The 16,259-nt window shown below is 35.6% G+C and overlaps 1 long non-coding RNA gene across 1 annotated transcript in view; it reads right to left on the bottom strand.

The window, feature by feature from the left end:
• Nucleotides 1–14,015: 14,015 nt before the first annotated feature.
• LOC119869085 overlaps nt 14,016–16,259 on the bottom strand; it is a 112,927-nt gene continuing 110,683 nt past the window's right edge. Inside the window, exon 3 of the long non-coding RNA XR_005370020.1 lies at nt 14,016–14,301. This is a non-coding gene — a long non-coding RNA (uncharacterized LOC119869085). The remainder of the gene's footprint in view (nt 14,302–16,259) is intronic.

Here is a 16,259-nt window from a genome sequence, read left to right as displayed (position 1 = left end):
AGCAGGCAAGTTTGTATCAAGTTAAGCTGTCCCATTCTTCAGTGGAGAAACCAATTAATTCTCATAAAGAGATTAGGCTCTTATTTTAAGTCCAAAGAGGAACATATTGAAGCCTTATGAGAAATCCAAAATGTTATTGAATTAATTGGGCTTGATAAAAATTGATAGAGTTTTATTAGGGACTGTGCAATTACAATAGACCCTAAGCTACATGTAGGGGTGGGGGGAGAAAGCTGGGACAAGATTTGTTTTATTTACTGCAAATCCCTAGTATCTAACATTTTAATAAGAATTACTCAGTAAATATTTGTTAAATCCAAAGTAAATCGTCCCTTATGCCAAGCTTATTTATAACTTTTAAAGATTTTTATTTTTTAGTGTTTTAAAGTAAAAAAAAAAATGTATTAAGAAGAAATTATTACTGACTGGAAAGATTAGTTCAAGAATTTTTCAGGAGACTTGAATATTAGGAATAGTTTCACTTTAAGGCCCCATTACACTGATATCATTGAAAACAATAGGTCTCTGATGAAAATAATCAGCAACATACCTAGAAACTTCAACTGAACATTCAGAAAAGGTCAGATATCTAAAATACAGCACCTCTTCTATTCTAAGACATTATCAATAGCAATGAACAGCATAGGTTTAATAATAGCTCCTTTTTGAGGAAAAAAGGTAACAATGTATTAATTGTAGATAAATAAAAAAATATTACCTGTATTACTTCACAATATGATATTCATAAAATAAATAAAACTTTATTCATAAATATCACAATCAGATTTTGGGTCTAAGACTTCTTCATAAGATATCTTTAATAATATTTCTGAGTACTTTTTGGCCATTGCAATTTAGGATAATGATGCCATGCACTTTTTTATAACATGACTGGAATATTGATTGGTCTCCTAGTATCATCAGGATTAAGACATTAGTGTCATTAAGATAGTCATTAAAAATCTAAAGCTTATAAAATATGGCAGGACTATCATATCTAGTACTGGTAACCAAGATAATTCAGATTAATCCTCTAGCCCCCACAGATAACAAATAAAAAACTGGACAAAACATATTGTTAAAAAGCAATAAAGAACTAACAAGAGAGAAGGATAACTGAGCCAAGATACAATACACTACAAAACTCTGGAGAAAAGAACCCTACATTCCATGATGTTTTTGTTCCAAAAGCATTTGCCAATCTTAAACAGTTGACCAAGAGACTGAGTATTTTTTTATAAAGAAACCAGTAAGAATAAGAGAACCCTCATGGGGAAGAATTTGCCTCAAATTCCCCTCTTTCCTGAAATTATATCACCTTAAAATGTGCAGCATATTAAGTGAAGAATTTGTTACAGAGAAAACACATTCATGAGCTAACAGCAGCACATTTATGGATTATCCACTGATTCATACATATGGCTATTTTCAAGTTAAATATTTCAAAATATTAAAGGATAATCTCTAATAGCTCTTTTGGGATTCTCAATATGTGTGAACTACAGTTAGTAATTCTTTTTGGTGCTAAAACGTCAGTTTCTGACTTACTTTATACTTAGTACTAGACATATGGTACACAATAAATATTTTCTGCTTATCTCATGCTGCCAAAAATGGAAAATGAGATAACTAATTACATTAGATTTCCCTGTAATACATATCTCAACAAATACATTAGGAAAAAATCATGAATTTCAAAGATATAATATGCCACTATATCTTTATACCAAAATAGTTTGTATAATATGATTGAGATCTGCAAAAATACTTTATCTTAAACTTTTCATTGCTTTATGTGATCTATTACAAAGTTCCCATGGCGTGTGTGATACCAAAATTTTTCTTCCAATATAAGTAAATATTCTCCAGAGTTTGATATTGAAAAAGATAAAACTGGATATATAAATTATTTCCATGACTTCAAACATGAAGCTGAGATTTCAGATTGGATGTGTATAAAGCTCTCAGGTGATATCTTTCTGAAGTGAACCAAAAGCTAGAAGAACAGGAAAGTAAAATGGAAATACCATCTTCATTGATACTAATACCCTTGACACCCAACTTCAAAATAAATGAAGAAAGGCTACCAATGGGGTGAACTGTACAAGAGTGAAAGGAAAAGAAAAAAAAAGATGCTTGCCACTGAAGATTTCAGGTAGAGATGGGAAGATAAAAACAAATGGACCAAACTCAAAGCCAGTCCATAAATACATGGAAATTAAAGTGGTAATGAAAGTAACATTGAATAGTATGTGAGTGAGAGTAGAATTATTCAATAAATTGTATGCAAACTATTTTATAGAGAAAAAATGAAATCCTATAGCATCTCTTACACAAAAATCAATTCCAGGTGAATTAGAGATTTAAATGTGACCATCAAAGCTACAAAAAAAACTTGCAGGAGATAAAAAGCAGAATATCTCTATGACCTGGAGGTAAGAATTTTTCAAACAAGATTAAAAAAATACAAGGTTGAAAGGAAAATATTGACACATAGGGCTTCATTAAAGTTGAAATAATATATTTATCAAAAACATCATAACAAAAATGAATATATGACCCACAAGTTATGAGAAGTTCAATGTACCATCATAACTGACAAAGGATCAGTGAAGATAGAAAGAATTCCTCCAAGTCAATATAAAAATTAGAATTAATGCAATCGAAAATTTTTGGAGAAAACTGAAGTATTGACAATGCCAGCAACTTAAATGAAGAAAAATAAATATGGAAGCAAAACAATTAAATGATGTCCAACCTCATCAGCGGTCAAGAGAATGAAAATTAAAACCATAATAAGGCAATATTTTACTCTGACCAGAGTAACAAAATTTTTAAATCTGATATCCATGCCAGTGGCACCTGACTGGCTGAGTCAGTTAAGTGTCTGACTGGCTCAGGTCATGATGTCGGGGTCCTAAGATTGAGCCCCAAGTCGGGCTTGCTCCTCTGCAGAGAGTCTGCTTCCCCTAACCCCCTACCTCTAGCCCTCCCCCTGCTCATCCTTTCTGTTTCTCTATCTCTCTCCCTCTCAAATGAATAAATAAAATCTTCAAAAAAAATTTTTTTTGATCTATTATCAATGCTAGCAAGGACATAGGATCCTGGGAACTGTCATCTACTGTTTATGGGAATGTAAACAGACATAACTACTATGGAGAAGGCTATTTATATATTTATACATATAAGGTATATATTTATACATAAAACAATCTCAAGCTCAGCACCTGCTCCTGAGCAATGGACTCAACCTTACTTGCTGACATATTCCCTTAATATTTTTCAAAATTCTATACCCCCATGCTCATCTTTAAATTGGCTACCATCATTAATCAAAAGTTTTTGAAGCTCCAAAGAATACAATGCCCATTTTAGTATAAATACATGATCAATAAATAAAACTGTCAAGTCCTTCTTTTAAAATACATTTAAGAAACATAAATATAATAATAAATTTTTACCAACAGGCGTCAAACCGCTGAGCCACCCAGGGATCCCCAACATTTAGGAATTTAACATCTGTCCTTTTTCTCCTGGAACTCATATCTCTATTTCATCTCCCTCACATAATTTTGTCATTATAGAATGTAGTTTATACTTGAAAGTCTATCAGTAAAAATATCATACCTATTTAGAAGGTAAGAAAATAGTAAAAAGCAAATCATTCATGAATAAAAAACAAACAAAAAGAAAAAAAATAAGATGTTTCCAGGAAGATGGAGTAGCCATACTTCTCCTTTTTCCCCCCAATAAGTACAACTAAAACCTGTAGGTATTATATATAAAATAAACGTAAGAAGACTCTGAAGAGTACAAAGAAGAAAGACTGTCTAGACACTATAGGACCCTGGCAATGACACACTGATAAGTTCTATGGGGTATCTTTTTGCCTCATATATCCCAGACTTGGAAGTAAAGGAGCTGGAAAACTGGAAATAGCCATAGACACATGTAAAAAGAAGCCACAACAGCTTTTGTAGACAAAGGAACCAAGGAAGGGGCAGCCTAGCAAGGCAAAATACTTTTAGAAAACAATTTCTCGACCCCATTCAAACACCAGGAGGAAAAAACCATGTGGTTCCACCCCCAATCATGCCAACAAAGGCTTAGTGAGAAGTCTAGACCTCCATCCTTGTAACATTATAATAAGGCACCCCAGGCCCCGCCCTGCCAAGATGGTTTCAGAGATTACCAAGTAGGAAGCCAAGCTTTTCACCTCTGCCAGCCAGTATCAAGCCTACCCCCTGCAGTGGAGACCACATGAAGAACTGGAATTCCCAAACTCCCAATATAACAAGCAGTAATGAGCACTAGCCCATCAGGCCTCAACAGAAGGCACTGCTTTAAGAAACTTGTATCTCTACTTCCATCTAGCAACAGGAAGGGAGATCTTCTCCTACTAGAGAACTGTCACTATTCAGCTAAAAAAGGTTTAAATAAGATAAGAATCTCAATAAGCAATTATGGAAACAGACTTTTTTTTAAAGATTTTATTTATTTGACAGAGAGAGAGAAGAAGCAAGAGTGCAGCAGGTAGAGGGAGAGGGAGGAGCAGGCTTCCTGCTGGGCAGGGATCAAGCCCCACCCATATCAAGACTCCTGGTCCAGGATCCCAGGACCATGACCTGAGCTGAAGGCAGACACTTAACCATAAAAAAATCCTCAGCTAATTAAAAAGAAACATGCACAGTATATTTTCTGACCACAGTGAATCAAACTAGAAATCAATTTCCAAACACGTGAAAGCTAAATAACAGACTTCTAAATAATCTGTGGGCTAAAGAGGAAGTAGCAAGGGGAATAAAAAAGTACACTAATGAATGAAAATTCAGCATATGAAAAATTGTGAGTAGCTAAAGCACAATTGAGATAGATACAGCACTAAATGCTTAATATTTAGTAAGAAGAAAGTCTCAAATCAAAATCTGTTCTTTTGAGATTCTAATTACATGTATATTAGACTGTTTGATATTGTCCCTTAGCTCTTGAATGCCCTGGTACATTTTGTTCACTTTTATTTTTCTCTTGTCTTTCAGTTTAGTGTTCTTTTCACCTATGTTTAAATTAACTACTCTGTTCCTCAGCTACGTCAAGTCTATTGGTAAGCTCTTCAAAGCCATTCTTTATCTCTGTTATCATGCCCTTTAAAATTTCTCCTAACATTTCATTGGTTTCTTTCTTATAGTTCCTATATCTGTACTGAAATTCTCCATCTGTTAAATCCTACTGTTCACTTCACTAGAGACTTTTTTTTTTTTTTGAGACTTTAATATATTAGTCATACTTATGCCAGAGTCCCTGTTTGATAATTTCAACTTCTGGGCCATCTCTGGATTCAGTTCCATTGATTATTAGACTGTTGTTTCTGGGGCGGGAGGGGGCGGGGGGAGTTGTATCTTAAAATTTCTCATTAAATTCCATACATCTTGTGTAGATTAGTAGAGACTAAGTAAACAGTTTTTATGCTGGGAAATTTGCATGCCTCTTCTGTTAGCCATTAATGTGGAAGGACAAAGAAGAGCGTGTCAACATAGTGAGGAATTGAGCAAAGTTTGAGTTTTGTTATTGCTATGGTTACTCCCACTATACCACTTACCTTAACTTCCTCTGGAATGTGTTTGTGGGTAGGGATAGACCAGCATTTCCCGTGGGGTTTTGTTTGCTTATGCTATCTTCTCAACTTTTAGTCTTCCCTGTGCACTTGCACTACACAATGGCTCTTTCTTCACTCTCTTTTTTTTTTTAAGATTTTGTTTACTTATTTGAGACACAGAGACTGCAGAAGTGAGAGGAGAAGCACAGGGAGAGGGACAAGCCAACTCCATGCTGAGCACAGAGCCCCATGTGGGGCTCAATCCCATGATCTTGAGATCATGACCTGAGCCAAAATAAAGAGTCGAAGCCTTAACCAACTGAGCCACCCACTTTTTTTCTAAGCCAGTCCTATATTAATTACCCAGTGGCACAGTGACACAAGGTATTTTACTGTGGTCTTGGCACAACATCATTCTTAGGCAAGCCCTGTGTTAGGTCTCTGAAGTGGGACTTTCTTAATGATCATGATCTTCTTCCCCATTGCAGTCACACTTTTTTTTTTTTTTTTTTTTTTTGCAAGAGATTTTCCTGTCTGCTGCCCAAGAATAAGGAAATATAACTGTTAGTATGGAGTCCTAGCACCAGGATTTTTTCTTGTCTTTCCCCTGGAGGTAGAGGGTTGAGTTGTTTTTGTTTTTGTTTTGTTTCCTTTTTACTCTTTCCTCAGCTGCAATGGGTCCTCATCTATTCCTTGAGGGTGACAGCATTTTTTTTCCCTTCCTCATCATCTTAAATCTTTTGTGCCATTTGAGAGAAAGTTCTAGGGGGGCTTCATGCTTTTCACATAGACACTGTCTCTCCCCTTATTCAGGCCTATACTTCTGAGGGAGTCTCTCTCAATACTCACTGCTTGCTCTTAATATTTGTCATGAACACCCATAGAGGTCTCTGGAGAAGAACCTGCAAGTGGATCCATTTATGTCTGTGACTCCCAAGGTTTTAATATTCTCACTTGGCCTTTAGCAATTCATTAAAAAGTATAGCTGAATTATAATAGCATAGATAGCACCCAACACCTCTTCCTCCCACACTCTACAACACATGAACCAGTGCTTCCACCTTGTCATTCCTTGGAGCAGTCTGCCTGTGTTTAGATTACCAGTTGGATTCCCTTTGACATAGCTGTCTGATGGGCTCAAAAAAAGTTCTCATTTGTCATTTATTTGGCTTTAATTTTAGGGTGGAAGTACTCTTTCTTTTTACATCCTAGACAGCGGTAAAAGCTGCAGAATTTTTAATTTATGATTAAGATAAATCAAATGTAAGTCACTAATCACATAATTCCTTCTATAGAATTTCATTTTTTAGAGATTTTTAAATTTATTTATGTATTTATTTGACAGAGAAACAGAGGGCACAAGCAAGGGGAGTGGCAGGCAGAGGAAGAGGAAGAAGCAGGCTCCCTGCTGAGCAAAGTACCCAATTTGGGTCTCGATTCCAGGACCCTGGGATCATGACCAGAGCCAAAGGAAGATGCTTAACCAACTGAGCCACCAAGGCACCCGTAGATATTCTTTTATTTCCTGATGTTCTAAATTATTTTGATTTTCAAATATAATCTTTCTGCAAACCACTGTTTAGTCAATGAATCTCAATTGCTGTTTTTTGAAACTAAAATTTTGATATTCAATAGTTCCGTTTCCTTCAGTTGCTTTTAATTTAAGTTAATATTCTAAGGCACTTGGGTGGCTCAGTCAGTTAAGCATCTTCCTTTGGCTCTGGTCATGATCCCAGGGTCCTGGGATTGAGCTTCGCAGAGAGGCTCCCTGCTCAGTGGGGAGTCAGCTTATCCTTCTCCCTCTGCCCTATTTCCCTTACATTTGTGCTTGCTCCCTCTCTTGCTCTCTCGCAAATAAATAGATTTTTTAAAAAATAAATTAATGCTCTGAATTTAACTTAAATTGCAAAAATAATTAAAAAATAGAAGTATCTATACTTAACTTTGAAATTTTACTTACTAGACGTATGAAATTAAAGCTGCCATATCATTTGAGGAATTTGCAAAGAAATAACAGGATGTTAAAGTTTTAAAAGCCAGAAGATTATATTCAAAGGCAGATGACTAAAACACTGGCAGTTTAAATGACCATACACAAAATGAAAGAATTTGTGTTAGAAAAATAGCATGAACTAGGGAAGATTTTTAATATACACAGATTGCAATTTCACTGGTCTGTAAGCAGTTTTATGATTCTCTAGCCAATTTCATCAGTAACATATCAATCTTACTTTAGTTAATTTTAAGAAAAGTATATGTCACCAGTAATCAAAAGCAAACATTCTTATAGAGTTGTTAAACCATTTCTGTTAAAGCTATCAAAGCATTCCTGATAGGACATAATTAGTAAATTCATCAAATTAGATATACTACAAGTTGAACTTTCCTTTAATGCATTTCTTGTGAATTGATTTGTGAAGTGTATATTAGGCAAATTGTCCGTTTTAGAAAATTGAATATTGACCAATTTACCTGCTCTCATTAAAGTTTCAAACATTAGAAACGACCTAAGCATCCATCAATAGGGAGATATTAACCATATTATCATATGTCCATAGAGCTCAAGTGTTCAAAAGAGAATCGTGAAGTTTCGAACAAACTGAACAAGAACACATCTTTAGTAGATAAGGAAAAAAGCAAGTTACTGCCATTTATATAATTTAGTGATTCTGAAAGTGTGATCTCCAGACCAGCATCATCAGCATCACCTGGGAACTTGTTAGAACGGCAAGTCTCAGCCCTGACCTAGCGAATTGGAAACTCTGAGGGGAAGAACAATAAAGCAAACTGTCTTAACAAGCCCCCCAGGTGATTGTGAGGCATGCTAAATTTAGTGAATCACCGATATAATTAAAAGGGAAACAGTGCACATATGGGTACACACTATACACACACACAAACACACTCACACACAGATCTCACACATCCCTCTAGAATCACAGACTATCTTCTTCGAGTACATAGGAATCTGAGGCACTAGGGGTCCCAGATGGAAAAGAAGCTTACTTCTGATAGGAGCTTGTGTACTTTTAGAATTGGTTTACTGTGAACATCTTTGACAAGAGTAAATTTTCAGAGAAACCTTCAGACTTAAAGCTAAAGAAATATTCAGAGCTATTGTTCATGTAGGGGTTTTTTCCCTCCCGTTAAATCTCCATGTTGAAATGAAGGAAAATTAAAATTGAGACAAGTGGAAAAGAGAGAAAGCATTTTGAAATATTTTCTGCCCCCTTTTTACAGTAAACATATTAAGTTAGAGGAAAAGTAGCAGGTTATAGCCAAGGTACATATTTCATTATTAGGAACTTGAAACAACTAAGGTAACAAATAGTGATTTTAATTAATTGTCATGCTATTACCTTTCTAAAGATATCCCCACATGACATTTTTCAAAATGTCTACACAAAGCAGAAAATTATTTGTAAAATATATCAGAGTGGGTATCTACAGGCTACAACTTTAAATGGAATATAAGATATCATATGCATAATTCATTTCCTTCACATTGTAGTGAACTTGGCAGTAACCTCAATTGAAGCATACAGACGTGAGCTCATATTAAGTCTCTAAGGCAAAAGGTTGCTGTTATTTTTTCATTCTATAAGATTTTCTGAGTTTATATGAAATATTTCAAAATGTTTGAAATGCAGCCTATCAGCATATCTTTAGACATCTTTCCATTTCTAAAACAATCCAGATGGTCAACTAATTACTAGCACCACAACCCAAAAAAATTAAATTAATAGTACTTCCAAGGTTCAGTATGATTTTCTTTTTGAGAGGGTAAATACTCATCTTTTTCAAACCATAAATCAGGTAAATTCATAAGAAGAACTGAAAAATATATACATCCTTGTGATTATTATAAGTTGTATGTTTTACTTATAAAAATCCAGTGGTGGTTTTTGAAACATGTCCACAATTTTTATTTTATTTCTCCTTTCCAGAGATGGGTAGAATACAGCAGAAGTGATGTTATATCATTATTTTTTTAAGATTTTATTTATTTATTGACGGGAGGATGGGGGGAGCAAGCAGGGAGAGCAACAGAGGAAAAGGAAGAAGCAGGATCACTGCTGAGCAGGCAATGCAACGCAGGGCTCCATCCCAGGACTCTGGGATCATGGCGTGAGCCAAAGGCAGACACTTAACCGCCTGAGCCACTCAGGTGCCCAATATTGTAGCATTTCTGATATTAGGTCATAAAAAGGTTTCCATCTTAGATACAAAAAAAAAAAATCTCTATCTTAGATCATTTATTCTTAGAGAATTCACCTTCCATGAGTGAGGAACACTTAGGAAGATTTGGAGAGTCCCACATTGTGAGGAACTAAGATCTCCAGCCAACAGCCAGCAAAGAACCAAAGCCTGTCAACAAACAAGTGTTTGAACTTAGAAGTAGATCCCACTCACACTCATCTCCAGCTAAGCAATGACAGCAGCCCTGGCCAACAGTTGACTCTAACTTCAAGAGAAGTTAGAACCCATGAACTAGAACCCTCCAGCTAAGTCCTTCATACTGGCTTTAAAATTCCTGACTCACGGAAACTATGAGGGAGCTAATATTTGTTGTTTTGTTTAAGCTGTTAAATGAGCAATTTGTTATGCAGAGACAGATCATTAATGCATGTCATAAACTGTATTATCAGTTACATATAGTGAACATACGCATTTCCCCAATATCCCTTACTTTGTAGAATCCTTCCCCACTTTAAATAATCCTGCATAACCCATGACATTCCTGGAACAGCTGATTTTTACACCCTCCTTGGCAAGGAAGCTCAGCAAATCAGAATACACAATACCTTGACCAGAGTGACCGCTTCAGAGTCAGATACGGAAGCTAAACTGGGCAATTCAGAATCCCCTCAAATAATGTTACCAGAGTACTTAGGAAAGATAATCACTCTTTCTCTGAGATCAGCATTCTAAGTTTCACATAAGATTAAAGCTGCTAGGTCATCTTTTCACTCTTTGGAAAGATATGTTCTGAAAATAAAGCCAGGTAGATACACAAAAGCAAGTAAAAAGAGTGTGTGATTTTTATCACACTGTTTAAACCTCTGTATCCTATTATCTACCTTTAACTTCCCACTTAGGTGAGGTCTTTCATGCTTCAGCTCTTTTAGGAAGTTGAGTTGGGCTTCTGTTTTGAACAAGTGTGAATTAGTCAACTGAATGAGTCCTAATAAATATGACAATTTTTTTAAAGATTTTATTTATTTATTCATGAGAGAGAGAAGCAGAGACACAGGCAGAAGGAGAAGCAGGCTCCCTACGGGGAGTCTGATGCGGGACTCGATCCCGGGACCCCAGGATCACACCCTGAGCTGAAGGCAGGCACTCAACCACCGAGCCACCCAGGAGTCCCAAATGTGACAAATTTTACGAACTCAAAATACACCTAAGACTTTTGCTTCTGGCTATGATAGAGTAACAGGAACCAGTTTTTCCCTGTTACCATAAAAAACTTAAAATGCACAAACTATATGAAACAATTTTCAGACATCAGACAAAAGTCATCTCAGCACAGTAATCCCTAGAAAAAGGAAACTAATGAAGTAAGGCCTAAAATTGCCCCAGCCTATTGTCTACAGAGTTTCTAGGCTTCAACACAGAATAGTGAAAACCAAACAGACCCCAGAAGTCACCCTGAATTAAGACAGTTGAGACAGTTGAGAATGGGGAGTCCAAAGCATCTAGACTTCATAGGGTAGAATAAAAAAGTGCTTTCAGAGAGAAATCTGAAAATATGCAAGGAATTTCTCTTGAGTCTCCAGCTGAGTAGTTTTTAGTACATGTATGTGAGGTAACTACCTGAGGCTGGTAAAGCAATTCCAGAGATCATAGCCGGCTGGGAATAATTCATCCTCCCAACAGCTAGACTGTAAAAATTTCTTAATGCACGAGGCAACGGGTTATGTACTTAGAAGGAGATTATCTCAACAGTGGAGCCAAATTAGCTCCAGGCTAAAGGCTACCCTGCAATTTTCAAAAGGAACTTAGATAAATCATAGAATAAACTTCAAAAATATGTAAAAAAAAATACAAAAATTCCAGAACCAGACAACATATAATTCACGAAATCATTTCGACAATTTCAGTCAACACCGTACAGGCTTGTCCTAGCCAGTGCATTGAGAATGAAACTGAAAATACACAGACTGGGAAAAAAAGAAAATTATCTTTATTCACAGATAACATGAAGATCTATGTAGAAAATCTTAAGGAATCTGCAAAAAAAAAAATCTGCTAGAACTAATAACAATGTTTAGTAAGACTTACAAAATCAGTATACAAAAATTATAGTTCTACAAATCAGAAATTTAAAATTTTAAACTGTAACATATATAATAGCATGGAAATTTTTTAAATATTTAGGGATAAATTTGATAAAATATGTATAAAATCTGTACACTGAAAACTATAAAACATTGATGAGAGAACATTTTTAAGACATAAAAAAAAGCATACATCTTCAGAGGTCATGTCAATTATTGTTAAGATTTCTTTCTTCCTAAATTGACGTATATAAATTCAGTACAATCTCAAACAAAATTCCAGCAAGTTTTCAAGAGACTGACTACCTGACTCTAATATTTATACAAGAATGATAAGACCTAGAAAAACCAAAATGATTTTTTTAAAGGAACAAATTAGAGGACTTATATTATCAGATTTCAAGATATATAACAAAACCGCATTAATCAAGATAGTGTAACATTGGCATAAAGATAGACATGTAATCCAATGCTACTAAGTAGAAAGAAATAAATCCACACACATATGGTCAATTCATTTTAACAAAGGTGCCAAGGCAATTCAATGGAGAAATCATAATCCTTTCAACAAATTGGGCTAGGGCAATTGGATAATCTTATTAAAAAAAAAAAAAAAAAAAAAGCAGGGGATCCCTGGGTGGCTCAGTGGTTTAGAGCCTGCCTTTAGCCCAGGGCATGATCCTGGAGACCTGGGATTGAGTCCCACATCAGGCTCCCTGCATGGAGCCTGCTTCTTCCTCTGCCTGTGTCTCTGCGTGTGTCTCTGCCTCTCTATGTCTCTCATAAATAAATAAAATCTTTAAAAAATAAAAATAAACAAATAATAAAAAAATTTAAAAACAAAAAGCTTCAATCATTCTTTGATACCATATTTTTAAAAACTAATAATAGACTGAAATATAGGAGCCAAACTATTAAACTTTTAGAAGAAAGCATAGGAGAAAAATCTTAGTAACTTTGGGTTTGGCAATGATGCCTGGAACATTATACAGAAAGATATTAGAGAAAACATCAATAAATTAGACTTGATTTCTCCTTCAATACTATTAAAAAATAAAGGGGTGAGCCACAGACTTGGAGACAATATTTTCAAAACATATATCCAATAAAGGACTTGTATGTAAAATATATAAATTCTTACAACATAATAAGATAATCATTTAAAAAATAGGTAAAAGATTTGAACATTTAACCAGAGAAGATACATATTTATTTACATATGAAAAGATATTCAACATTCTTATTCTTTGGGTGAAAACCACAATGATAGACCACTACATGTCTACTAGAAGAGCTAAAATTTAAGACTGAGCATAGCAAGTGTCAATAAGTATGTGGAGAAACTTGGACTCTCCTATTTTGAAAATGTAAAATGATTTAGCAACTTTGGAAAATCATAGACAGTTCTTTTGAAAAGTTAAATAGGACCATACCATCTAACGTAACCGTTCTGCTCCTAAGTTTTTACACAAGTAAATGAAAGTGTATATCCACACAAAAACTTGTATATAAACCATAAACGACTATAGAACTTTTATTTATATTCAAACCAGAAACAATTCAAAAGTTAATCAAAAGGTAAATGGACAGATGTATATAGCCAAATAATACTGCTCAGCAATAAAAAGAAATAAACTATTAATATACATAACATCTATGATTTTCAAAATTATGCTGAAGGAAAGAATCCAAAGTAGAGTGCATACCGTATGACTCTCTTTGTATAAAACTCAAAAAAAAGTGCAAGCTAATATATGTTGACAGAAAACGGACTTGTGGTCAGTTGCCTTAAGGAGAGTGGAGTGTTGGCCTGGAGAGAGGAATCACAAAGGGCACAAGGAAACTTTCAGAGGATGTCAGATATATTCATTTTCTTGGTTGTGGTGATGGTTTTATTGGTGTCAAAATCTATAAAATTTTACACTGGCTAAAATGAAAAGTTTATTGTATGTCAATTGCCTCCCAATGAATCTATGAAAATGCTCTTTTTTTATTCCTAACTGGGACTGAAATGTTATGTCTATAGGAGTATATAAAATCTTTTTACCAAGAACTAGTACAAGTAGCAGACGGCAGAATATTTATTTATTTATTTATTTATTTATTTATTTGAGAGTGAGTGAGTGAGACAGAGAGCAAGAGCAGGGGAGGGACAGAGGAAGAGGGAGCCTGACCCTGGACTCTATCCCAGAACCCTGGGATCACGATTAAACAGAAGACAGACGCTTAACCAACTGAGCCACCCAGGTGCCCCAAAAGCAGAATCTTAATAACAAAAACAGCTCTCCCTACACATTTCAGTCTGTAGGGCACCTTTTACACCCGGTGAAGACTTCAGACCATAGTGATTGATGGTGACATTTAGAGCTTGACCTCGCAGCTCTGGATTTTGTCTTAACATTTGCATATTCCCATTGATCTCTGAACCTGTGGAGCAAATAATACATTCTTAGGAACCAATTTGTTATCTACATATTCAAGAAGTAGCTAAATATTTGAAGCTAAAAAACATCCTCTTTAATCCTCAGACATGACCATTTTTACTCAATATATAGTTAGTAAATACATGGTGCCTCTTTGGACGTCATCACTTGCTTTCTATATCCATCCCAACCCTCATGAAGCCAGAAAATTCTAAAAAATGAAAAAAAAAAAAAATCTCAAATGAGAAGGTAAACAAGGCTATCTCATTGAAGTATTCCCTGGCTCAGGGTAGGATTGAGTCCCTAAGAAGTAACAAACCCCAGCTAACACACACACACACACACACACACACACACACACAACTGCATCTTTTTATAAAATTTATTTATTTATTTGAGAGAGAGAGAGAGAGCATGAGGTGGGAGAGGGGCAGAGGGAGAGGGAAAGAGAGTCTTAGGCTGACTCCGCTGAGCATGGAGCTGACTCAGCTCTATCTCAAGACCCTGAGATCATGACCAAGGGCTAAATACTTATCTGACTGCACCACCCAGGTGCCCCACAATTCTATCTTCTACTATAGCCAGAAGGAGAGTGGGGCCACATTGTTAAAATAAACAGGTTCTGTCTGCTTGGAATTAGAAGAGCAAAATTAATTCAAGGACAACAAACAATGAAACAGGTAGGAGGAATAAAACATCATTTGAAGCTTGGATGGAATTCCAATTTAAAAAAAAAAAAAGAATATAGAACTAAAAGTATAAGAATCCCACAGTTTTTTTACTACTGATATTTTCATCTTCACTGATACTTTGGCACTATGGCTTTCAGGATATTGTATGGTACATGGAAGTCTGTTTTGTACAAACACCCTGAATAAATGCTCCCACTAATCATTGTCATGAAAATGTAGAGATCCCGTCCTCTCTCTGCACTCCCATCAAGCAAAACGTATAGAAAAACGTATTGTTCAGTGTCCAAGGTCAAGGGCTCTGGGGGTGGTAGGCCCAGAGCCTGTTGTTTGTAAGGAATGGCGTCTGGATGGCAGGGCTTGACTCCTGGAAAGCTGGCCATGCAAGGAGGGTAAAAGCTATATAGATAGTTGCTAGGCTAAGTTACTATCCTGTAAAACCTTGCTGCAGGTAGATCCTGGCAGCAGATGCTTTGTCCAGTCTGCCTTCCCTGGACTCCCTGTATGTAAGTTCTCCCAAAAATCTATGTCTTACTCAGTGTCTCTGGGTCATTTCTTCAGCTTCACTAGACAATCACCCACGCTTGGCTTAGAATCTGCTGGGGTCCAGCTGCACAGATAGGAAGAAATATATAGTAGCCACTGAGAATTAAGTTTTAAAATATCCAGATATTTTAAATTACTTAATATAAATTTATGCAAAAAAACCTTTGGTAATAATATATCTGTGTCTTACAGACAAGGTTTACAGTTATGCTTGGATAAAGTCAAAAGGCACGTAGTAATAGTGTTGTGTAAAAATCTGACATGGGCCAGTACTGCTCTACTCTTCCAATATGTGAAGAAGAGATAGGAGAACTGAAAAACAGGCAGATTATATGACAAGAAAAGAACAAGAGTAATACTTGCCAATCTGGAAGAAAATGAACTCTGTATATATCAATTTCTACTTCCCCCATGCTCCTTCCTGACTGATTTAGTGGATCACTTTTAAGTCTACTGATGACTATGTTCTCGTCATTCCCGCTCAGCTGAAATACAATTTGTAGGATAAAGAACAACTTCTTGGCTTGATAGACCTAATCTCTTTTGAGAAAGAGAGAAAAATTGTTAGTGAGTGCCCCTCTTCTTAACTCAAAGTCTTCCCACAAAATCCAATGGAGACCCTTAGTCTCCTCTCATACTATACATAAGAAAAAAATTATTTTAAGATTTTATTTATTCATGAAAGACACACAGAGAGAGAGAGAGGCAGAGACACAGGCAGAGGGAG

The sequence above is a fragment of the Canis lupus genome, chromosome 15 (genome assembly GCF_011100685.1).
Source record: "Canis lupus familiaris isolate Mischka breed German Shepherd chromosome 15, alternate assembly UU_Cfam_GSD_1.0, whole genome shotgun sequence".
NCBI classification, from domain to species: Eukaryota; Metazoa; Chordata; class Mammalia; order Carnivora; family Canidae; genus Canis; species Canis lupus.
This window is presented reverse-complemented; position numbering and strand designations above follow the sequence as displayed.